The sequence below is a fragment of the Anabrus simplex genome, chromosome 6 (assembly GCF_040414725.1).
Source record: "Anabrus simplex isolate iqAnaSimp1 chromosome 6, ASM4041472v1, whole genome shotgun sequence".
Classification (NCBI taxonomy): Eukaryota; Metazoa; Arthropoda; class Insecta; order Orthoptera; family Tettigoniidae; genus Anabrus; species Anabrus simplex.
The window spans coordinates 289,202,147-289,227,455 of NC_090270.1; positions in this window are offsets into that span (position 1 = coordinate 289,202,147).

Genomic DNA, 25,309 nt, shown 5'->3' on the forward strand with positions numbered 1-25,309 from the left:
TTGTAGTGAACATCTGCTCAAATGATATTATGGATGTGATCGACCGAAAGAAAGGACAGTTCTGACAGAAAGATAAGATGATATTTAATTGCCAGATTTCGATTATATTTCATTGCCAGATGAAGTCTGTGACGAGTTGAGATCATTGAACGCCCTTCAGGCGAGTCAATTTATTTTTATCTCCTGGTATGGAGATTTTTATTATGAAAGTGTTGTTCATCCTTATGTCGCAATTCAGAAATAAATATATATTCGTGACCCCATTACTTGATTCTTGTCATTCCTAGTAGTGCTAAGCAGTATCCAGTAAACAGATGAACACAAAAAAACGAAAAATCCTACTTTCACATTAGATAAGACTACATCTTAAACATTTCTCTTATTTAGTTATTGTTCTTCTCGAACGTCATTACCCTTATTGTACTTCAGCAACGCCGAGGCTCACCCAGAAAGTAGAAGCCCGTGTTGGTGGTTCGTGCTACTCTTAGATATACAGTAGTCTCATCCGTGGTTGTTCATCAGCAAAGCCCGGATTTTCATGCGGAAATAGGTTAGATTGCAAACTAATTTGGTTAGTAGGAAATGCTGGCCACCCGCTGTTCCATAACGTAGAAAGAGTAATATAAATTATAGGGGTTCTGATGGGCCGCACCCCTAATGTTTATGTAAACCCCATAGCATAATCGTTGTGAAGATAGACTATACTTGCTTCTCGCTTCAGTAAGTTTGCATTCTAACCTATTAGTGCATAAAATTCAGTGCTCTATTCATCAGGTTACACAGGCGCATTATTATGCTTGAGTTTCCTAGTCAAGCCCAGTAAGGGAACAGATCGGCGCCTAACATTGGGGCATTTTCCATGATAAATAGGCCGCCCAATGCCACATTGGACGTTACATTATTTGGGAATGTTTTGACAGCTTTCCGAAGTTAAAATTTAAAATCATTCATTCTTCGTCAGCTACCGTAGGAGTGCAGTAAATTAATTTTCGCCCAAAAGCTACTGGCCCTCATTTTGTCCCTTCAAAGTAAAAGACAAGTCGAGGTACAATTCCAGCAAGATCAAGTCATTCAATCTAGTTTCGATTCTCGAAGGAATGATGAGAAGTTTCACGGTACTTGCTTTGTACGAAGAACATTTTACAAGCTCACTTTGAAACATGCACGATATTAGTCCTTTTACGACATCATTTTCGTCTTCCTGGCTGGAAATATTCCTTGCAAAGTTTCCAGGCAATCGCCGTAGAGTTCACAATTCCGGAATAAATAAAGGGTAACCGCAGCGAGGAGCATTGCACGTCATATTTCACTGTTTCTCAAATAAATGAAGTAAAATTTATGAATCACTCCCTTTTTTTAAACAATATAGTTACATCAGTTATCTTCTTCTTATTATTCCGCTTTTATTACACGTGTATAGTTGCAGGAGCGACTGTGACGCACATGTGGATGTGACTCTGTTTTACTGCTGGATGTCTTCCTGACGCCAACCCTATGTTGAGGGATGTAATCACCATTGCCCGTGTCTGAAGTGGTTGTTAGTGTGATGTGTTGTCTGAATACGAAGAGAAGATAGTAGGGAAAACACAAACACCCAGTCCCCGAGTCAGAATAATTATTCAGATGCGATTAAAACCACCAACCCGGCCGGGAATCGATCAAGGGATCCTCTGAACCGAAAGCCTCAACAGTTACATCAGTTATTTATCTACCGCATTCAATACACGAATAAGGCAAATAACAACAACAAAAACAGACATACAGTATTTTTATTTAACAATTAGATTTAAGTCCCACCTGCACAAATAGGCCTTGTGGCGACGAGGGGTTACGAAAGGACTAAGAGTGGGAAGGAAGCGGTTATGGCCTTAATTAAGGCACAACCCCAGCATTTTCCTGGTATGAAAATGGAAAACCGCAGAAAACAATTTTTAGGACTACCAACAGTAAGATTCGAACCCACTATATCCCGAATGCAAGCTCACAGCTGCGCGCCCTGCTGGTTGTTTCATCAGTATATGTTCGCGAGCTGCTAATAAAATAACGTTACTGTAATTGAGCTAATACTCTGGATGAAATGAAGACATACGCCTTGTCTTCGAATACGGCCAGCTGTTCTGTCAAACTGAACGCTACCCCTGGTCTACCTGCTCAATGAGCTGTTTATTTACTAGGTGTTTTCGGAGAAAAAAATCTCTCAAAATACTTCCCGTAAGAAGCTTTTCATCGCCATGAAATTTACTCGCCTAAGGGGTAGGTTATTTTCATGAAATGCGAACAATTTTCTATTCTTCTTAATCTGCTTACACTCCAGGGTTTGTTTTTCCTTCGGACTCACTGAGAGATCGCACGTCTACCACCTCAGGGGCAGTGTCCTGGAGCGCGAGACTTTGGGTCGGGGGATACAACTGGGGAGGATGACCAGTACCTCGCCCAGGCGGCCTCTTGTGTTATGCTGAACAGGGCCTTGGTAGGGGATGGTAAGATTGGAAAGGTTAGTCAAGTAAGAGGGAAGGAAGCGGCCGTGGCCTTAAGTTAGGTACCACCCCGTCATTTGCCTGGAGAAGTGGGAAACGACGGAAAACCACTTCCAGGATGGCTGAGGAGGGAATCGAACCCCCTCTACTCATTTGACCTCTCGAGGCTATGTGGACCCCGTTCCAGCCCTAGTACCACTTTTCAAATTTCGTGGCAGAGCCGGGAATCGAACCCGCGCCTCCGGGGGGTAGCAGCTAATCACACTAACCACCACACCACAGAGGAGGACAACTTTTCTATTATGTAAACGAAAAACTCAAAGTAGTATTAGACTTCAAAATACACCGAAACATTTCCAAATTTCATTAATATACGTCCATTCATTTGCGAGTTATGGCTGAACAAACCCACAGACACACATCGTTCACACTTTCAGTTTTGTGCATGTAGAAGTATAAACCACGGGCAGATACATCTTAACACTGATGTTATTCTGATTAGATCCTAAGAAGTTTTGTACTGAGAATCAAACACTTCATGTTTATCCGATAACTGTTGGAGACCATGCAGTAATAAGAATGTATTTGTAGAGAGCCATCCCACGCGTTAATGATAATTGTGTGTGTTTTCAGTGTGGAGTAAACGGTTAGTGATTGTATGTAACGAGGTAATCAATTCTTCATCACACACATGTACAAAGGGGTGGCCTCTGAAGTGCAGTTCAATAAAACATGGGCCGGTACGTGGGAGTCTCACTGTGCGTGGGCGGAGAGAGTGGGCATCCGCGTGGGCAGCTGAAATAGGGACGGCTGAATTTAATAATTATAGATCTAGGATCAAAACCAGCAAATGTAGGCACTTGTTCATGATACCATTATTTCTGTTGAATGAAGTGTTCTTATATTTCTCAGTTTTCTGACAATGCGTAATGAACTACTGTATTTCTATGATGTTTAAAATAAATCACTGAAGGATCGTGCAACATACCAAGGGAATAATAACAAGACGGAAACGAATGGCGTTCCTCCAGGTTAACCAGCTACTTGTGGGGTTACTGAAACCACCCAACCACATTTTATTTTACTTTGCTATTTTCCCCGTCAGGAAGTCGAAAAATTTTAAAAGCGAGATTTCCACTTTCGGATGTGCACACGGTCCTGAGTTTCACTCATCCTACACCAAAAATGAGTCCAAGGTTAATTCCTGGAGGCAAAGTTTGCGGGCGTAGAGCTAACCACTCTACCCCACCAAGGGCCGAGGTGACGGATTGTGGAAGCTTTTATCTTCCACCCCTGCCAGGGCCTTCATGACCCGTACTGAGGTGACTTTGCTTTGCTTTCCTGAGTAGGTTGTCGATCTTACAAAGAAAACCAGTATTATTTAGTTCTTGGCGAGTTGTTTGGAGAGGATATGCAAGAGCTGCTGATACTGAAGAATTTAGTGTGTGGAAGTTTTGGTCAGACTGTACTAAGGACGATAAATAAATAAATAAATAAATAAATAAATAAATAAATAAATAAATAAATAAATAAATAAATTAAACATTAAACATACTGTGACTGACACAACATCCAAGGTCACGTTCAGGGGGATAATATCAGAATACTTTAGGATTAAAACAGGGACAGACAGGGAGATGAGCTATTTCCCCTTCTATTCAATTGTGTTCTTGACAAGTTCATGAGAGAGTGGAGCAAGAAATTGCGAGGAATAGGTGGTATACGAGTGGGGTATAACAACAGAGGGACTGTAGTCGACTGCCTAGCCTTACCTAGCCTTGGCGTACGGATCTCCTTCTAGAAGACACAGTACACGACTAACATCGAAACAGCACCCAGGGGTATGTCAGTGAAGGGAGGAAGGATTCGGAAAGTAGAGAAATTTAAATATCTGGGAAAGTGGAATCACAACAACCTGTCGGAGAAAGGGGCACTGATATCCAGAATCAACAAAATGAACTTGGCATACAAGCTAAGTATGAACGCCTATAACAAGAAGAAGATCTCAATCAATGCAAAACTCAGACATTACCAGAGAGTGATCCGTTCAGAAGACGTATATGCAGCTGAATGTTTGAACCTGATAAAGGTAGGATTGCTCAAGAAGTTAGAACTGGTGGAGCGAAAAATTCTAAGGAAGATACTGGGAGCCCAAAGAACAGAGGATGGATCATACAGAAAGAAAGAAAACCAAGAACCGTACCGCAAGATAGGAAAGATTTCAGACACCATCCGGAAGGGGAGAGCCACGTTATTTGAACACATCTACATAATGGACCCGGGAAGACTGACCAACCAGATAGTAAGTTTTTTTGAGAACAGGAAAACTGTGGCACGCTGGCATCAGGAAGTGAAGATGGACCTGACAGAAATGGGAATACAAGGATCAGAAATAAGCAATAGGGAAACTTACATGTCGAAAATAAAGAACACAAAGACTTTCGAAGGAAAAGTTAGTTTGCGGACCCAAATACCACTATGGACGGAAAAGAGAAGAAGGTTGCAGAGTGAAAGAATGAAGTATTTCTGGGCGCAGATCAAAGCCGAGAAGCAGCTGAAATCGCATTAACGTGGTCTACAGTTGGCCAAAACGAAATAAATAAATAAATAAATAAACAAATAAATAAATAAATAAATAAATAAATAAATAAATAAATAAATAAATAAATAAATAAATAAATAAATAAATAGGAATATATTTAATTATGCCTCCTCACTGAAAGTCAAAATTGGATAATCGAAATTTAAAAATACCTTCAAAAATCAGAAAAAAGGTGAAATTATAAGAGAACGTTAGTGAACGAACATAATTTTGCTGAAAAACCCATCATGAGAACCATCACTACATGGACGGAAGAAAAAACACAGGGATACGATAGAATTATTCTGGGAAGACAAGGAAGCAAATTCATCTGCTAAGTACGTTCTATCGAGCTCCTTAGTTGTGCACAACGTTGAGAAAAAAGAAGTCCTCTCTGTGGATAAGTAGTAGAGTGTCAGCCTTCGGATCCCAGATGGCGGATTCAAACCCCGCAGAAGTAGTCGGATATTCAAAAGGAGGAAAATATCAATTAGACACTCCATGTCATACGATGTCGGCATGTAATAGATCTCTGATGACACATTTATCGTTTACCCGATAAAATTCATTAAAACTCAGCCTTAGATCACCTCAGAGCGATCCGGCTTATTCTGCCATTTCGTAGACTGAAATGGAAGATGGTAATAGACGTGAAGGCAACTGAGGTGGCATCATATTAAAATGCCTGGACTTGGTGACTGAGGGCACTGATTTATTATTATTATTATTATTATTATTATTATTATTATTATTATTATTATTATTGATGATGATGCTTGTTGTTTAAAGGGGCCTAACATCTAGGTCATCGGCCCAGTAGTACTAGTAGAAGTAAGTAAATAATAACTAACTTTTAATAACTAACTAAACACATAAACACAAATGAGTCATTTACGTACAGGCCATGAAGGCCCGTGGAGGGGGGGGGGGGTAGGTAAAGAGTTCCACTATCCCTAACCTCGGCAGTTGGTGGGGTAAAGTTGTTAGCTCTGCGTTCATCCGCCTTTGCCCCCAGAAATTAACCTGGTACTCACTTTGGGTGTAGGCTAAGTGAACCTCACGATCATATGCTTCTCCAGGAGTGAAAATCTCGTTTCTTAAATTTTTCTACTTCCTGACGTGCAATCGAACACATGTCCTTCCATGTGAACTGAGCATGCCGTTACCACATCGGCCAGGCAGCCCCTAAATAAATAAATAAATAAATAAATAAATAAATAAATGAATAAATATTTTTGACCAAGTAATAGGGAGAGCCTCAGTGAAACACAACAGTTCTTGTAAGAGTAGAATCCAGTTCGAATTGTGCGTGATTTTTGATCCACCTTGTGCTGGAACGCACGTCAAACGTAGCCATTCAGAGCCAAGGCGATGTGGAAAGGAGATTCGGTTTGATACTACCTCAGCGGACATATCAAAAGCATGTGAGAGGCATGAAATGATGTGCACACTCGCTCAGATAGAGTTATCTATATTGATTCACTCAGGAAATGCTCGTACCATATACAAGATATAGGAATATACAATTTACTGCGGAAGACAGGCGCACAACAATTTGGAGCTGAGACTGGATGCTGTTCTTATTCTGCTTGTCCTTCCTCGCTGTAGCTGGGGTATTCCATTCTTTGAATGCATTACGAACTTCCTTACTTTACTCATACAAAGAGGATAGAAGGATTACTATTTGTTATTGCCGCTACATTTAAGGGACTGTCCCGAACCCAATATACAGGGTGTATCCACGATGATGTTACAAAATTTCACGGATGACGAAGAACGGCAAATGTATCAATTTGAGAAAAGGAACCATATTCCGGAAACGATAGAGTCAAAAGTTAAGCAAAATTCTACTCTTCTAAGTCCGTTTACCTGCACAATGATCACAAGCTGCTCTCTTTACAACAAATGTTTGAAATGGCGTCCCCCTGCGTCAATGCAGGCATGACATCGTAGCACAAAGTTCTGTCGTACCCGTTCGAATATCCCCGGTGTCGTTTGAACAGCGAGATTTATTGTCAAGAGATCCTCTTCAGTCTCGGCAGGTGTCTCATGCCAAAGGCTTTTTAGATGGCCATTCAAGAAGAAACCAAGTGGGATGAGAGCAGGTGAACGAGCGGGCCACGAAACAGGATCTTCTCTTCCTATCCACTTTGCAGGGAATGTGTGGTCCAGGTGTTCCCGAATTCTCAGTCCAAAGTGAGGTGTGGCTCCATCTGGAAACACATCTGTTGATGGAGGGAAAGTGGGATGTGTTCCAGGAATGTAGGTGGTACATCTCTGAGCACCACTGTGAATACTGCTGCATTTAGGTGGGGAGGAAGAAGAAACAGACCTACTCCGTAGACTATGCCTTCCCACATGTTGACAGATTGTGCTGATTGCTTTTAACAACTGTAACGTGGGCTTTCTCATCAACACAAACATGGCGATTGTGATTATTTAGCATTCCATCTCTGGTGAAACAGGCTTCATCTGTGAAAAGCACATACGCAGGAAAGTGAGGGTCGACTGAAAGGCGCTGCAAGACCCGTTGGCTGAACACGACTCTAAGTGCGAAGTCAGCAGGACTCAAAGCCTGCACTTTCTGTGGATGGTAGGGGTGTAGCTGCATTTCACGTAATACTTTCAACACTGTCATATGCGAAACATTCATTTCACGTGCAACTGTTCAACTGCTGATCCACGCGAGCAAGCACTGCATCATTGAAGGCGGGAGTCCATGTAACTCGTGGTCCTCCTCGGTCATTGTACTGTGGTACCAATTGCCCTGTTTAACTTAATGGTTGGAACAGTCGTGGAAATATGGTGTGAGCCGGATGCCTCCTACGTGGATATTTGGTCCACTAAAACTGTTCGGCTTCTCTGCTGATTCCATTTGCTTGCCCATACACGAACAGCATATCTGAAGGTTTCTTAACTGGGTACAACTCATTTAGATAGAGCTGATCAGCGTACCACTTCAACCCGTAAACACAGACTGAAGCCTTCAGTACAGACATCGCACCCCGATCACGTCAGTAGACAGTACGCCATCTGCATTGGTGTCGTAGAGTTATTATCCTAACCTCTTGTGCTCGTCGGGATTGTCACCCCTGTTAGCACATGCAGTGTACAGCAGATGTTATCACGTGTTTGCTCTAGGGAGCCGGTGTTTCTTGCTCCGCTCGGGACGGGTGTTTGTCACGTGACAAGAGAGCAGCAGTCAGGCGGGTTGCATACCGTGGCCGTACTGTACTTGCACCACTGGCCTTCAGTACCTACTGCGTCACGCACTTCCCCTACTTCTTCCCCTACTTGCTCTGTAAGCTACTCTCGTTTACCGAGAGCGGGGAGCAAACTGGCTCTGAAGGCATTTCGCACTCGATTGACGATGCCTGGTGTACAGTACAGTCGGAGGTATCTGGCCGATTTTCACTTTAACGTTTGACTGCCGGCCGTAGTAGTGAAGTGGATACGGTGTTGGTCTACTGATCCCAAGTTAACGGGTTCAAACTCGACTGAGGTCGGTGGCTTTTAATGGTGTTTAAAGGTGAAGACCTCATGTCGTTGCCTTCCCGCTACTGCGCGAAGAAATTACGACACACCGGCGTCTGTTAAGAGTGGACGGAAGTTAAAAAACTTGGATTATTAATAACTTTTGACTCGAACGCTTCCGAACTACGGTTCCTAACCTCAATTCGATCCGTTTGCCGTCCTACATCATCTCTGAAAATTTGTAACATTACCACGGATACACCCTTACTATGTATAAAGTAGGTGATATGGAAACGTTTGCTCTCCTGACATTAGTACGAACTAGTTTTTGGAAAAATCGTTAACGGGACAGATTTTTTTGCAAAATTGCAGCAGTACTATCATCTTTACTGACGAGACCTGGTGTTCACAGTGCAATATGTGTATTGGTATGCGCTAGAGTAATTTTGTTAATTTCATTGATCTGGCTTAGTCTTATCTTGGGTTTGATAATATGAAGGTGACTGAGGTATGAGCTATGATAGTAATACAATTACTTATGCAGCCAGTTCCTGCTATGCATGGTATGATAATGTTGCTCAAAGGGTCGATTGGCGAATGTATGTAATAGCAGTTTCTGGCTCAATGAGGAAAGCAATGAGAAACTACCCCACTCCTCATTTCCCTAGTACGCCTATTCGGTGATGCCCATCTCATATATAACAGCTAATGATTGAGCTGTTGAGGTTCCAACCAGCCTTCTGGCTGAGGACTGAACATACACTGTCATCTATCGGAGGTAAGTTCCAGCAGAAGAGACAGAGCACTCGTCAACTAACAACAACCAGTCGGTGTAATGTTAGGCCGCATTTACACGTTGCTAGTGGTCAGCTGAGAATTTGACTGGAAGGTCAGCTCATTAGCAGTTTATCGTCTAAATATTTCCAGCTACTGGAACAATCCGGGTCTTGTACGGGTGTAGCACAACTGGACTGGCAGGCATTAAGGAGAGTCTTAAGGGACAAAGCCTTTCATACATGGAATTCTCAATCCTTGAGAGAGAAAGGGGCGTCTCAGTATACACAAAGCCAACTTTTGGGTGAACGTAGTAGATTATCGTCTTCGGTGTGGACAAACGCCATTAAAATGTCGTCCAATATTTCGGTGGTTCGAGCAGTCCCTGGAAGATGCACAAGTACAACCCGCTGCCTTCATCCTGACTGTGACGAGACTAGCACACTGTAATCCTAGACACTACCTGTCCAAACGTAAGTTAATGATATTCGCAGCTGTCATGGTTTTACACATTCATTATAGTTTCATTGTTAGAAATAACAAAGCAAAGTCATCTCCGTACAGGCCATGAAGGCCCTTGGAGGAGCGGAAGGTAAAGGCTTCCACCATTGTTAACCTCGGCATGTGATGGGATAGAGTGGTCAGCTCTACGCCCGGCCGCCTTTGCCCCCAGGAATTAACCTGGTACTCATTTTTGGTGTAGGCTGAGTGAACCTCAGGGCCATATGCACCTCCGGAAGTGGAAATCTCGTTTCTTAAATTTTACGACTTCCTGACGGGGATTCGAACCCACGTCCTTCCGGGCGAACCGAGCACGCCTTTACCGCCTCGGCCAGGCAGCCCCTTGTTAGAAATAACACTGCCGCTTATGATTTCTACCATATTCACGAGCATTATATTAACGGTATAGTTGTACTGAGGTCATAAAGGATCAGGTACTAATATATATCGCATGACTATGATATACGCATTAGATGGGTTATCTACCTCCGAAAAAATGAGGTGTTAACAAATCACCTTCATTGCAATTTTACAGATTATTTTATTTGAATCACATATTTAAATCGTGGTATTTGTAGGAGGTTGTTTTCTAGAACTTTGATCCGTTTGACCTTAAACAAATTCTTAAAAAAATGACATGAAATTTAATTCACGTCTCTGTGGCGTAGTGGTGAGTGTGATTAGCTGCCATCCCCGGAGGCCCGGCTTCGATTCCCGATTCTGCCACGAACTTTGAAAAGTGGTACGAGGGCTGGAACGGGGTCCACTCAGGCTCGGGAGATCAAATGAGTAGAGGTGGGTTCGATTCTCACCTCAGCCATCCTGGAAATATTTTTCCGTGGTTTCTCAAGTCTCTTCCATGCAAATGCCGGAGTGGTACCTAACTTAAGGCCACGGCCGATTCCTTCCCTCTTACTTGTCTATCCCTTCCAATCTTCCCATCCCCTCACAAGGCCCCTGTTCAGCATAGCAGGTGAGGCCACCTGGGCGAGGTACTGGTCATTCTCCCCTGTTGTATCCCCCGACACAATGTCTCACGTTTCAGGACACTGCCATTGAGGTGGTAGAGGAGGGATCCTTCGCTGAATCAGAGTTAAAAATCAAACCTGGAGGGTAAACATTTTAAGAAAGGAAGAAAGAAAGAAAGAAAGAAAGAAAGAAAGAAAAATAAAAATAGAAATATAAGAATACCTCATATTGCATAATGGGTATTCAGCCCGAAGGCTGGTTTGATCCTCAACATATCAATCAACAGCTGTTGCAGATAGACTACGCGTCATTGGAGAGGCATACTAAAGAAGCGAGGAGTAAGGTAGTTTTCCCGTTGCTTTCGTCACCGAGGCAGAAGTTGCTCTTACATATCAATATGCCAGACCCACTAAAATGCATGCACCAACCGATCTTATGAGAAACTTTTTCACACTATCCATGCCAGGGACTGGCTGAATAAGTAATGTCATTACTGGCATTGTTCATATCTCTGTCAACTTCATATCGTCAAAGCCAAGGATGAGACTCATACAGGTCAATGAAAGTAACAAAATTAGTCTAGCCTATACTAGAAGATGTAGTCAACAGAAAACAATATGTCTCGTCTGCAAAGGCATATGCTGTATAATATCTAGAGTAAAAATTTTGGTAACTTACTGGTTGTTCCTTTCTCCTTGACATTTGCTGTTTAAATGATGTAGTCATTTCATTGAACCACGGAAGTGAAGGCTTATAAACAAAATCAGTTTCCTCACCACCATATTTACTTTTTCAATTTTCACCAGTGCCAAATAAAACGTTGACCATAAAGCTATAAACTGTTTTGGTACATTCTTTACTATCAAAGTTGGATCATTCATTTTATATCCGATTGCTTGCATCGACACAATCCTCGCTTCACGATTGCGGTATTCTGGGCCAAACGTGTTCCAAAGATATTGATTATCTGAAAAAATCGAAGTTTTTTTACCCAATCCAACGATTTACCCTTTTGATATACAATACACCGTCCGGTCTAGCTGTGTGACGCACGTACTCACGCGGCTTCAACTGGAGGGCGACAGTTGTCGTTTCTAACGGCGCCACTCAGCTGGCGCCATTAAGATAGTGTGATGGTGAGCGGGATTCTGCCATCTACTGGCGCGCCTGTGACACGCTGGCCTCTCCAGTCATTGGCATAAAGAGCCTACATAGTGCTAGTCGCTGGCATTCAGTGACTGGCAACTTCAACTGGCACGTCGACTGGCATCATCAGGCTTTGCTATTGATCACTCTTACAAGCATGGGGCATTGTAAGTCATCACAATGTTTTTTGTAGACCTATTGCGTTCTCCCAATATTTGTATGATTCTCCCCCCCCCCCCTCCACTCCTCTTATTCATCTAGTAGGTCGTTACCATGACAACTACGACACTGTGCTGAGAAAGAGAGAAAGAGAGAGACCCTCTTGGAGAGTAGGCCTTTGACACATCGGGGAACTGTGCGGGTGGCCGAGTTAACGAGTACAACCTGCGGAAGTGGAAAATTCCAACTTCAGTGCACTTTTAATAAGTATAGGTAGTACTTTTGATAAATTTTGTAGATAGAAATAATAATAATAACAATAATAGTAATAATAATATCACGAATCTAATACGATGCCGGTGACGGATAGGGGGATCCTCTCCGGCATACTGGTGGATCTGAGCGAAATAAAATAGCTCTCGTAGACAAAACATACTTTAAACAATCGCTGAACATCGAGAGGTGGGAGAGGCACCTCTCGATCTAAACAATCAGGTTGTAATCATGTGATCATCTAAAGTGATCACTCCAACTACTCACTTTCAACTTGTGAACCTGGCAAGATGGATCAAAGCAACTACCCCAGGCCCCGGATGTGCACGGTTCGGGTTATCCCCATCATCGGATTCTGGGGTATCGGGAGCGTCATGCTGAGAAGAGTCGGAGCTTCTCAAAATCTCTCCGTCCCAAGAAAAAAGAACTTCATAGGTATAGTCAACGTAAACACCCTTCTGAAAGCTGGGAAACTCAAACAACCAATTGTCATCCTGTATAAATTTGATAATCAAATTGCAGCAGTACAGGAAACACGCTTCCAATATGAGAACTATTTTCATTCAGAAAACTTTAGGATATATATTATGGTAAACCAACCATAAAAATTGGAGAGAATCTATCGCAGTTTGGAACAGCCATTTTGATAACAAAATCCATAGCAAATTCAGTGCTCCATTTTACAACCCCCTCTGAAAAGATCTCTGTGCTCACAGTTAAATCGAGTAACGAGCCATATTCGTTGATTAATGCTCATGCACCCATAAACAGTGATAATAAGGAAAATCCTCAGAAAGTTGAAGACTTCTGGGAACTTCTTGAGGAAACCATTAGCAGCATCCCTAAACACCATGTAAAGATCTTGCTAGGTGATTTTAATGCAAAGATTGGTGGAGAAAGAAACAATAGATGGATCGCAGGCCATCATCCAGCACATCGGAGGACAAATAAGAAAGGTGAACACATAATAGATTGCTGTAATCCCTTTAATTTGCGACTCATGTCTAGATATTTCTCCAGGACTCCACACAAGAATACATGGAAATCACCGAATACATTTTGAGCGGAATTCCAGATCGACCATGTAGCAGTCTCCAAACAGAACATGTGTGAAATCCAAACTGTTAGAGTACGTAAGGGAGTGATTGATTCTGATCACTGCCTCACTCAAGTCAAAGTGAAATTCCAACCTATTAGATCCAAGCCCAAATTTCATAGATTACCAAGATTGAATCCTGAATAACTGTATTTCTTCAGGGCATAAAAGATCAAGTTTCCAAGGATTGGCCTGACTTGCGATATACAATTCTATCATCAGCACAGAAGTTATGACAGCCCCCGAGGAAACGAAAACACTGATGGTGGAATATAGCCTGTGATGAAACAACTGAAGACAGAATCAAAGCGTGAAAAAATGGAACGGACACCAGAAAACTGAAGGATGGAAGGCATTCATTAAGACTCAGATATTTACAGCCAAGAAAATTTGCAGGGAAAAGCGCGCATACGACAGGAACAGACTCATAGACATAGAACAAGATTTCATCAAAAACAACGGTAGGAATTTCTACAAGACATTCCGAGAGAGTCTATCCATTTATCATCCTCCAAGCATATGTATCCATAGATCAGATGGCACACTAGAGACAAACACGAAAGAGAACTGCAATATCCTAGCAAATTACTTCCAAGACCTGCTCAATTGTGATCCATCAAAGGAGAAATTGCACTTTGAAAAGCCCTCGCCAAACCCAGATTCACATCCAATGACACTGGAAGAAACAGCAGAGATCATTTGATCTCTTAAAAATAAAAAAAAGCACCGGGAGGAGATGGCATTACCTAAGAGATGTTGAAACTTGGAGGAGAGGAGCTTATTAGAAGGATTCACGCAATCCTAACAGAAATCTGTAAAAAAGAAGCGATCCCGCAGGACTGGAAGTGCGCTTTGATTCATCTTTTGCACAAGAAAGGTTAAAAAACAGATCCGAATAATTACAGAGGTCTATCTCTACTACCTGTTGCTTATAAATTTCTATCTAAAATCCTCCTATACCGACTACAGAAACTAAGAGATCATTCGATTGGGGAATATCAAGCAGGTTTTAGGAAAGGACGTTCGTGTGCTGAACTGATATGGAATCAGTAAACGATTCTGGAGAACCGCAGAAGCAACAACAGGATAGTCACCTTCGTGGACCTGAAGAAGGCGTATGACTCTGTGGGCAGACAGATCTAATTCGACACGCTGGAAGAACTTCGAGTCGATAAGAAGACCAGATAACTAATACGTCAGACCCTTACAAACACAACATCTAAGGCGATTTTTTGGGGGGAAATTTCTGACCGTTTTGAAGTACACACATGTGTTCGTCAAGGAGATGGACTCTCTCCTCTTCTGTTTAACATGATTTTAGATGAAGTCATAAGAGAGTGGGAAAAGGATATCACAGGCATAACCGATGGGACTTGTGGGAACAAAATTAATGTGAAATGCTTGGTTTTCGCAGATGACTTAGCTATCATCACTACGAACAAGGTAGAAAGTAGGTATGCTATCGAGACATTACACAGAATAGCATCACAGGCAGGCCTTCAGATAGCATTCGAGAAAACCAAGTACATGCAAATTTTTCAGCAATATTGCAAGAAAGATCGAATTGAAATGGCACATGGGATAATTTAACAGGTATCTTATTTTAAATACGTATGAGAAGTAATTCTTACTTCGGGATTAGACAGTTTGGCCAATACAGAAATAGCCTCAAAACTTCAGAAGACATTTAGACTTACATGCGATCACTACAATAATCGAGTAGAGTCACGTAATGCTAAATTGAAAAGCTCTGTATGCATCAGAAATCTTAACTTTAGGAGGCCGTTCTAAAATTGCAGATATTGAAAAATAAGAACTTAAAATTCTTAGAACAATTTTCGATCCCATAAAAGAAAATGGAATTTGGATTAAAAGGCGAACTGCAGACCTCTATAGTTATACATATAGCACGGAGGAGGCATTTGAAATTTTTGGACACATTTTTAGGGTGGATAATAATGGACTCACAAAAAAGTTATTCAATGTAATAAATTATCAAAAGAAGAGAATAAATTGGCTGAAGGAAACAACAGTAGACCGGAATTAATTGAATATCGGGGAAGACTTAATGAAAAATCGCCAAGTCTTCAGGACCTTAGTAAATAAACATACATTTTTGGTCAAAACTAGCAGCAGTACTGGAACAAAGTATTCAGAAGAACGGAAGAGGCAACACAGTGAGTTCACGAAGCGATTTTGGAAGAAGAGGAAGGCGAAAATCATTAAGCCAATGAACAAGTTGCAGCGTGCTCAGGGAATGAGCACAATGAAATAATAATAATAATAATAATAATAATAATAATAATAATAATAATAATAATAATAATAATAATAATAATAATAATAATAATAATAATAATAATATTAATTTTACTTCCCTCTAACTATTTTTACGGTGTTCTGAGAAAACAAGGGACGTAATTTTTCCCGCAGGTGTTCATTAACGTGCCAGTAAAACTACTGATATGAGGCTGACGTATTTGAACACTTTCAAATACCACCAGACGGAGCCAGGTTCGAACCTGCCAAGTTGGGCTCAGAAGTCCAGAGCTCTTTCATTCGAGCTACTTAGCTTGGATGTTTTAGTTTTTAAAGACCCTGACGACTTGAGACCAGACACAATCATTTCTGTCCGACTTCAGAATATTAACCAGTTACTTGATATTTATGTTGGACAAGACAAGTAAAGACTAATGTCGGGTAGAGTTGAATTTTCGTTTTTCGATAATGGGAAAACGACTGTAGAATTTGATCAATTTTGTTTTCTATGTTAGTGGTAAGGGTGATTACGATGTTCGCTATTCTCTTTAAATTAGGGGAAAAGGAAGTTGAGTGCAAAGATGAAGAGAAGGAGAACACTGGCATTCGATAATATCTCCAGTAGATTTTTAACATTGTTGATAGCCCACCCTAATCAGTTTGTACAATTTGTTTCTTATTTTCTTTCTTAAACAGTTTGCCCTCCAGGGTTGGTTTTTCCTCGGACTCAGTGCGAGGAATCCCACCTCAAGTGCTGTGTCATGGATCGTGGGACTTTTGGGTTAGGGGACACAACTGGGGAGGATGTCCAGTACCTCGCCCAGCCGGCTTCATGTGGTATGCTGAAAATGGGCCTTGTGGGGGATGGGAAGATCTCACAGGACAGACGAGGAAAGAGGAAGGAAGCGGCCGTGGCCTTAAGTTAGGTACCATCCGGCATTTGCTTGGAGAAGTGGGACACCGCGGAAAACTACTTCGAGGATGGCTGGGATGGGAATCAAACTCCCCTTCTACTCACTTGGCCTCTAGAAGCTCTAGAAGCCCTCGCACCACTTTTCAAATTTCGTGGCAGAGACGGGAATCGAACTAGGAACTTCGAGAGTAGCAGATAATTACACTATCCACTAATCCACAGAGGTGGAATTTTGCAATTTCTTACTGCATAATGTCATACCACTTTGATATTTTATCCCATAATTAAAAAAATTAAGATAATCCGAAATACATTTACCACTTTCTTTCAATGGCTTCATGGAATGTATATCACTAGCGTGCTATGTTTTAAGTCACACTAAATGTTCTCCTCATTTGAAATACAATCTCCAAGAGACTCCTTGCATCTGTAAAAATCCACAGATCTACAAATTTCATCCTTTCACTTTAGAATTTTGATTCTATGATACCACCTACAAGTTTCAAGTTTCTATTCAGAACAATTTTTGAGACATTTTTAAAACTTCTCGATGTATTTACAAAATGCACCTCAGGCCAAACGGCTCAACAGATCTGGCTGAAAATTTTATATAAGTTTTCAAATCTATATATATAAAATAAGAGTTTTGTCTGTACATTGCTCAGAATTTGAAAATAATGGTATTTCTGTATCGGTCATGTCCATAGTAACAGGAAAATGCATTTTTTACTTTTCCGTAATTTCTGTCTGTCTGTCTGTCTGTCTATCTGTATGTATGTACACGCATCACGAGAAAACGGTTGAAGAGAATTTAATGAAAATCGGTATGTGAAGTCGGGGGATGAGCCTCTACAATCTAGGCTATAAATCATTTTGCTCACGCTGAGTGAAATGGTAGTTTAGGGGAAGGCCTAAAATTGAATTCTCAACTATTTATGTTATTAGTGGTCTAATGAAAATCGGTATGTGAAGTCGGGGGATGAGCCTCTACAATCTAGGCTATAAATCATTTTACTCACGCTGAGTGAAATGGTAGTTTAGGGGAAGGCCTAAAATTGAATTCTCAACTATTTATGTTATTAGTGGTCGCATTTTAAAGAAAATGGGTATACAAAGTTGAGGAATAAGTTGCTACAATCTAGGCTATCAATAATTGTATTCACGCTAAGAAAAATGGTAGCTTAGGGGAAGGCCTAAAATTTAATTCTCAAATATTGTTGTTATTAGTAGTCCTATCTTGGTGAAAATCGGTATGCAAAGTCGGGAAATAAGTTGCTATAGTCTAGGCTGTAAATTATTTCATTCACACTGAGTGAAATGGTAGTTTAGGAGAAGGCCTAAAATGTAATTCTCAAATATTTCTTAATAGAGGTGTAATCGATGAATACTACATAATTAAGGTTATATAATATTAAATTTCCTATTATTCATGTCTTATACATTGTTACCGTACTGGCTGTGATCACAAAGATATTCATGAGTTTGGATTTTTGTTAATAAGTCCATATCAGCGCCGAGTAACGAGAAAATGGGTAAACAGTATTTAATGAAAATCGGTATGTAAAGTCGGAGAATAAGAAACTACAGTTTATGGTATAAAATATTGTACAAATCACAGAGTCGAAAGAAAACTAAATGTGAAGGCCTGCAATATAGAATGTTCATAACATTGATCAACAATAACATTACATTGACCATTGTTTGTCGTGATGTGCTTTGTGTCTTCTGTTGCCCGTCATCTCCGGTAGATAGGATTACTGCTGCGTACAGAGTATTTTTTATTTGATTTACGTTGCACCGACATAGATAAGTTTTATGGCGACGATGGGATAGGAAAGGGCTAGGAGTGCCTTAGGCCTTAATTAAGGTACAGGGCCAGCACTTGACTGGGGTGAAAGTGGGAAACCATGGAATACCATCTTCAGCGCTGCCGACAATGGGGTTCGAATCCACTATCTTTCGGATGCAAGCTCACAGTTGCGCACCGCTAACCACACGGTCAACTCGCCCAGTCGTATAGAGTGTAACAGCCTGTCTGAATATTGATGGGAAGTAGCTGGGTGAGTTAGATAACTTTCTTCTTTAGCATGCCATTCCCCTGGTTTATAAATTTTCTGATACTACTGGTACGTAACACACTGGATCATCATAGCATTCGGGCTATTCAATCCCTACTCTGAGGCACTGATTGGAATGAACAGTGTGCATATTTAGCGGAATAATGACAGATGAGTGTTCATGGCAATCTGCGGCCTGGTCATCCCAGCTCTGGAACTTTGGACTATTAGAATGGCACCGCAATGTAACCGCAGCACTGTTCGTTAAAAGTGATAAAACGTGCGGCTTTCCATTTGATCGAGTATTTTATATGATATTGCTTTTAATCGCTACATTCATACTTACGTTTTTGTAATGACCTATGTTGATTTCAGGTTAGGAAAACCACAAAGTCAGTCTTTCTGAGAATCCCGTACGAAGCACGGGTACATCAGCTAGTACTAATATAAAAGAAGTGATGTGTGCATTTTGACAAATTTTAAGTACACTACAAGAAGGAAAATCACATTCGCATAACTTAATTTTTATATTTTATGATGTTCATGATGAGAAAAAAACAATTACTCCTGAACTCATATATATATTGTAAAATTTGGAAATGAGTTTGTTATACTGTTGTATCTGAAACAATCCTAAGAGTTTCAAGTAGATGGGTTGAAAATTGTGGTACGAGGAGCATTTCGAATTTTGAAAAGTGCTGGAAAAACTTCTGAGAAAAATGAGATTGAAATTTTAGAGATGAACAATAGTCCAGTACCTGAATCTGGTTGACTTGAAACTCCCCAGAACACTCTGCTGCATTTTTCTATCAAGAACAGTTTTTGAGACATTAAAAATATAACAACATTTTAAAAAACTTTTCGATGTATTTATAAAATGCTTCTTTGCGCGGCTGTGAGTTTGCATCCGGGAGATAGTGGGTTCTAATCCCACTGTAGGCAGTCCTGTAGATGGTTTTCTGTGGTTTCACAAATGCCGGGACTGTACCGTAATTAAGGCCACGGCCACTTCCTTCCAACTCCTAGGCCTTTCCTATCCCATGGTCGCCATAAGACCTATTTGTGTCGGTGCCACGTAAAGCCACTAGCAAAAGAAGAAAAGCTTCTCAGACCGGCTCAACAGGTCTGGGTGAAAACTAGCAGTTTTTGAGATTTTTAGATTCCTTCGGGCTGTTTTGAGTCCTTGTCGTCCAGACACTCCACTGTGGTCGAGTCTACGCTTGTCCCTCATTGCGCTAATTTCCGGTCCTGAGCTGCTAATTAAACATCAGTAACACTAGCTTATAGTTTCTCACTTGCTTCACAACCCATGTTGAATTCGGCAATTGCTGGTGTTACAGCAATTTCCAGTTTTTTCTTTGACACAAACACTTCCTTCTGGCACTTAACCCAATTTACACTATGCAAAGATTCATTGGCACCCTGTGTGTTTTACCTACTGTGCAGCGATCTAAAACCACACTCAAAGCAAGTATTTGATACACAGGTATTATTTTACATACTGCCTGTAGAGATGGTATAGTCTTCATGTTTCTACTGTCATGTTTTGGTGAATCTACTAGAAACTAAGCTAAAGATATTATTTAAGAGAATAGTGACAATACCCACTTGCGCAGGGCCATTTAAATGGCCGCTAAGGGCTTTAAATGGCTGATATTTAAATAAAACAAAGCGAAAAAGAATGTACAAGGTATGAATATAGTAAGAATGTAAAAAACAAACAATGGCGTTTCCCCCCCTAATTTTCACCAAATTTCAGCGATACATTGCCTTAGTTATTCGTTTCTAGGTTCACACATAAGGATGATTTGTTCATATGGAACAGCCCCAAATATAGCCGCTACCACTATCTCTGTACTTTGTCGTCATAAGACCTATCTGCGTCGGTGCGACGTAAAGCAACTTGTAAAAAAAGAAAATCTCTGTACTAAGATATTTCTGTAAGAATTTTAACACTCAGATTTCAGTTCTTCAAACTTCTTATCAGAAAATAAATCGAACTTCTCAGTGTTAGACTCAATATAGCTTGATTATTGCACTTTATCATTAGATATAGAATCTATCCTACACTCATGACTAACATCAGAATATATTGTCAACGCAGTAAGGAAAGAAGAATAGGTGTAGAGGCAGGGTGCGTCCCTCTTACCTGGAGGACCCGGGCTCGATTCTCTCGTAATATACAGGCCTTCGGGCTGAGCAGCGGTTGCTTGGTAGGCCGTGGCTCTTCGGAGCTGTTGCGGCATAAAGCTACTAGGAAGAAGGCTACAAATGAAGGCTTCACATACGAGAGAAATGACAGAAAGTAGCAGAAACGTATGGTGTCGTAGCAATTTATGGCACTTGTTGGAGTGTTTATGTGAAAGTGTGATTATTTATTAGTTCATATTAGTCGAATTAAAGTAGTATGTATTCCAGAGGCTACAGTAAACGTAAATTTCCCATCATCTATTTCCTGAACATTTTTTGCGAGTGACAAGTAACTAAATTACGTGTCTTAACTCTGGGCGAGACATATTGGGAAGCGCTGGGAGAATGGCTCAGTAAATGTTCATTGCTGTCTGCGAATCATACAAATGTGAAGTCATTTCCCCACCAACTAAGGGTGCAACCGCTTTTAAGTAATAGGAGACAAATAGCAGGAATGGAAGACTCTCGACTGACCAAAAAATATATTTTTCATCATTAAGAGAACCCGACAAACCAAATTACGCTGATTGGTAGATACTCAAAGCGACCGTGCAGAAATTAATATTGGACTACTGGATACTACTCGAGACACATTCAGACAGAAAGTCAATTCACATAAGTTCACACTCAAGAACCCAACAGTCAGGAACTTGAAACTCAAAAATTCTTGGACACAAGAGAGAAGACAAACCGATAGTGAAAGGGTGAGGACGTTTTGGGAAGATAATAAGAACAAAACTTCCAATACTAAATAATTGTTCTGCGTAATCCTTAGATGGATAACGCATTACGTATATAAGAGACAAATATACAATAAGTAACTCGACGGAATAAAACCGACATATGTGTGTCATTGCTAGGGAAGTAACACAAAATTTCGGACATAGATATTTTCACTGAATTGGATTAATCTTAGTTTCTATAAGAATGGGTCAGATGTCTCTTTTGAATATTTGAGGTATTATTAAAAAGACCAAGTTTAGGTAAAGAATATGACGAATATTTAAACAAATCCACTTATATGCGCCATTGGAGGGTTCAAAAGGAAAATGTTTACTTATGATGTAAGTCTGTTTGATCAGTGAATACTAAGAATGCTAAGAGGTAGTAATAATAATTTCGTGCGGGGTAATAGTAGTCTGGTGTATTCCTTGTAAGGTAGACCCTCCGATGAGTTTGGATGGCGTCTGCCATGTATGTGAATTGCGTGTGATGATAGTGAAGGATAATGTTGTGTGTGGTGCGTGAGTTATAGAATACTAGGGAGAGCAAAAGTACCCAGTCCTCGGGCTAAGAAAATAAACACCTAAGATTAAAATCCCTCAGAACCATCCGAAATAGAACTTGGGACTCCGAGGAGCAAAGGTTAAGAACTGCCCACTCAGCCATTGAGTCGGAAATGTTAGCTAGTGATTATAGTTTTCAGAGAAATATCTGGCTAGTAATGAAGAAGGTCAGAGTACTGGATTATGGATTTCTCCTTCTCCTTTAATGCCTTGCACAATTGATGACGTGTGTCGGGAGTGAAAATGGGATATCCAGTACCAAGGGTACAGACTAGAGTAAAGTCACTCACCTCTCCGCTTCACTCACTCATGGATTTTTAAAGCATTGCATTGGACTCGGGCGCACAATACGGAGTTCTACAAACAAAACGAACGGTATGTTTTACGTGCCCGAGGGGAGAATTCTCAAAACTTGTGTTAGAACATTCAGTTTATTTCCTTGAACTTGATTAATTTATTTCCTGCGTCCTGAAATAGAAGCTATGCTGGCTGGGAAATTTCTAGGAACTTGGTTCCGTGTGAGAGACTTTTCACTCTCGAAGTTGAACGCTCTGTTATCTGTGTCCTTGCTCTTCCCTGCAGTTTCTCTAACCAATATACACAAACTAACTGGTGTAACATCTGATGACATCTCCTTATATTAAACATAGGTTTCAGTACATTGCGTTAGGAGCACACTAACATTAACTGACTTGCTTAACTTCAGTAGTGTTTTGATCTTGTTAATAAATATGTCTGTAGAAGCGTGTGTGTGAACTGAATGGAGTTTATAGATACTTTACATAACACTGAGATCAAATCGCATCTATGTGCAGTGTCTGCGTGGAATATAGTACCAATATAAACATATAGTTTGTATGTTAATGCAGTACTGAAAACAGCGATTGAGAACAATAAGTTTGAATGGTTACAAGGGTCTAATCGCATTTCCTTTTTTTTTGGAAAGTATAGGTGTATTGACATCTATTATGTGTTTTTTTGCTAGTTGCTTTACGTCGCACCGACACAGATAGGTCTTATGGCGATGATGGGACAGGAAAGGCCTAGGAATGGGAAGGAAGCGGCCGTAGCGTTAATTAAGGTACAGCCCCAGCATTTGCCTGGTGTGAAAATGGGAAACCACGGAAAACCATCTTCAGGGCTGCCGACAAAGGGGTTCGAACCCACTATCTCCCGGATGCGAGCTCACAGCTGCGCGCTCCTATCCGCACAGCCAACTCGCCCGGTGACATCTATTATTAAAGCTGAGAAATTTTAGTACTAATTTCAAACAGAGATGAAGTAATCTACAAAATCACAACAACACTAAAAATTCAGAATTCGTATGCATGCTGCTCTAAATGTAAGTGAATAGGGCCTAAACAGGATGGCCCAAAGGTCTGTTAATATTAGATGAGGAAATACTTCACTAAATATTGGAGGTAGTGAGGTAATAATTTACACACATGATTGGCATGACATGGGATTTTTTACACCAAAATAAAGTACAAAACATGACCAACAGATAGCGCTGGACAGCAACATGTCAGGTACAAATGGACACACATGCTAGACATGACATGGGGATTTATTGACACCAACAACGAGTGCACAAACAGGCCAACAGATGGTGCTGGACAGAAACACGTCAGTGATACCGCATGAGACCCGCGTACGGTATCAAAGGAGCTGTCGCGATAGTGGGCCTGCAATCGCGTCATGTTGACGTTCCCAGAAAAGGCACTGTTAGTGAATCTTTAGTTACTTTACTTTGGTGTCCATAAAACCTCATATCATGCTAATCATGTGTGTCAATTATTACTTCTCTACCTCCAGTATTTCGTGAAGTATTACCTCATCGAATGTTCACGGACTTTTGGGTAACCTGTATGTTATACATGACAAATTTTTTCTAAGTAGCCTTCGTGATTCGTGGTGAGGGTTATTTTTGTTACGTTCTAGTTAGTGAATAATTGGGCAACGGTTGAGTGGCCTAGTAAGTGGTGCTGAGGGTCGGATATCAGTTGCTATAGAATATAAGTTGTAATCGCGGATATATTCTGAGTCGTTGTCCTCGTTGCGCTCAGGCGACTAGGACTATTCAGTACACCGGTGTTCCATCAAACATTAGATGAGAGGAAATAGGGCAGCATCCTACTTCAAGAAATTTTACCAAGCAGTTTCAGAACGTTTTGGGCAAGCTCCGGATCTATACGAGTGACGAAGTCCCACTTCTATTTGACAAGCGATAAACCAGGCACTTCTTGAGAACAGGCTGACAAAGGAAACAGAACTAAACAGAATTCGATGGGTAGCCAGAAATATTCACAATCAGGTTTATGGAAGGAAGAAAGTAGAACTGGCCGGGTCAGCAAAGCAGGTGTGTCAGAATGTAATAGGAGTTGACGATATACTGGTAAGGGGTTATTTCAGGGAGGATGTAGGATATTATAAGATTTACATAACAAGTGTGAAAAAAGGTAGAGCTGGGTATAGGGTAGGACCGTTCATCAGGACATGAGCGACTGATCCGGAGAGATTCAGTGGTTGTGGGAATTAGGAAGAAAGTTTTCTCAATGTATTCACCGGATGAAAATGAAGTAGACAAATTTTATTATACACTGAGTCACCTCGTAGTCTGGGACAACAGAAAGAAGCAGACAGAGCTAACAGACGATTTTAAAGCAAGAATTGGAAATAAAACTGAAGGATATGAGAAGTTGATGTGTGTATTTGGGCAAGATACGGAAGATAACAAGAATGGGAAGCGTTTTTGGATGTCTGCGCTAGTATGGAATTAGCAGTTGCTACACTGCTCAAAACAATTAGGGGATTAGCTGAGATATCATACACAATATACATATGGTAGCGTATTTTATTCAGATATCGGTTACAATTGCAATTTGTGTCTGATACAGTAAGATATTGTGCTGTCTCAACTCTTTACTTAGTGAAAACGTCACTCTCGTTGCCCTCGGTGTGTGATCACCTCGGACGGCCAGTACAGTTGCACACCTGCGTGGCATGGACAGTATGAGGTTATCAATCAGCTCTTGAGGGATATTTGGCCATTCTTCCATGAGTGCAATATCCTGCTCTGCAACCGTTGTGGGAGGTGCTGGTCTGGCTGCATGCGTCTGCCAAGTGCATCCCAGACATGCTCAATCGGGTTTAA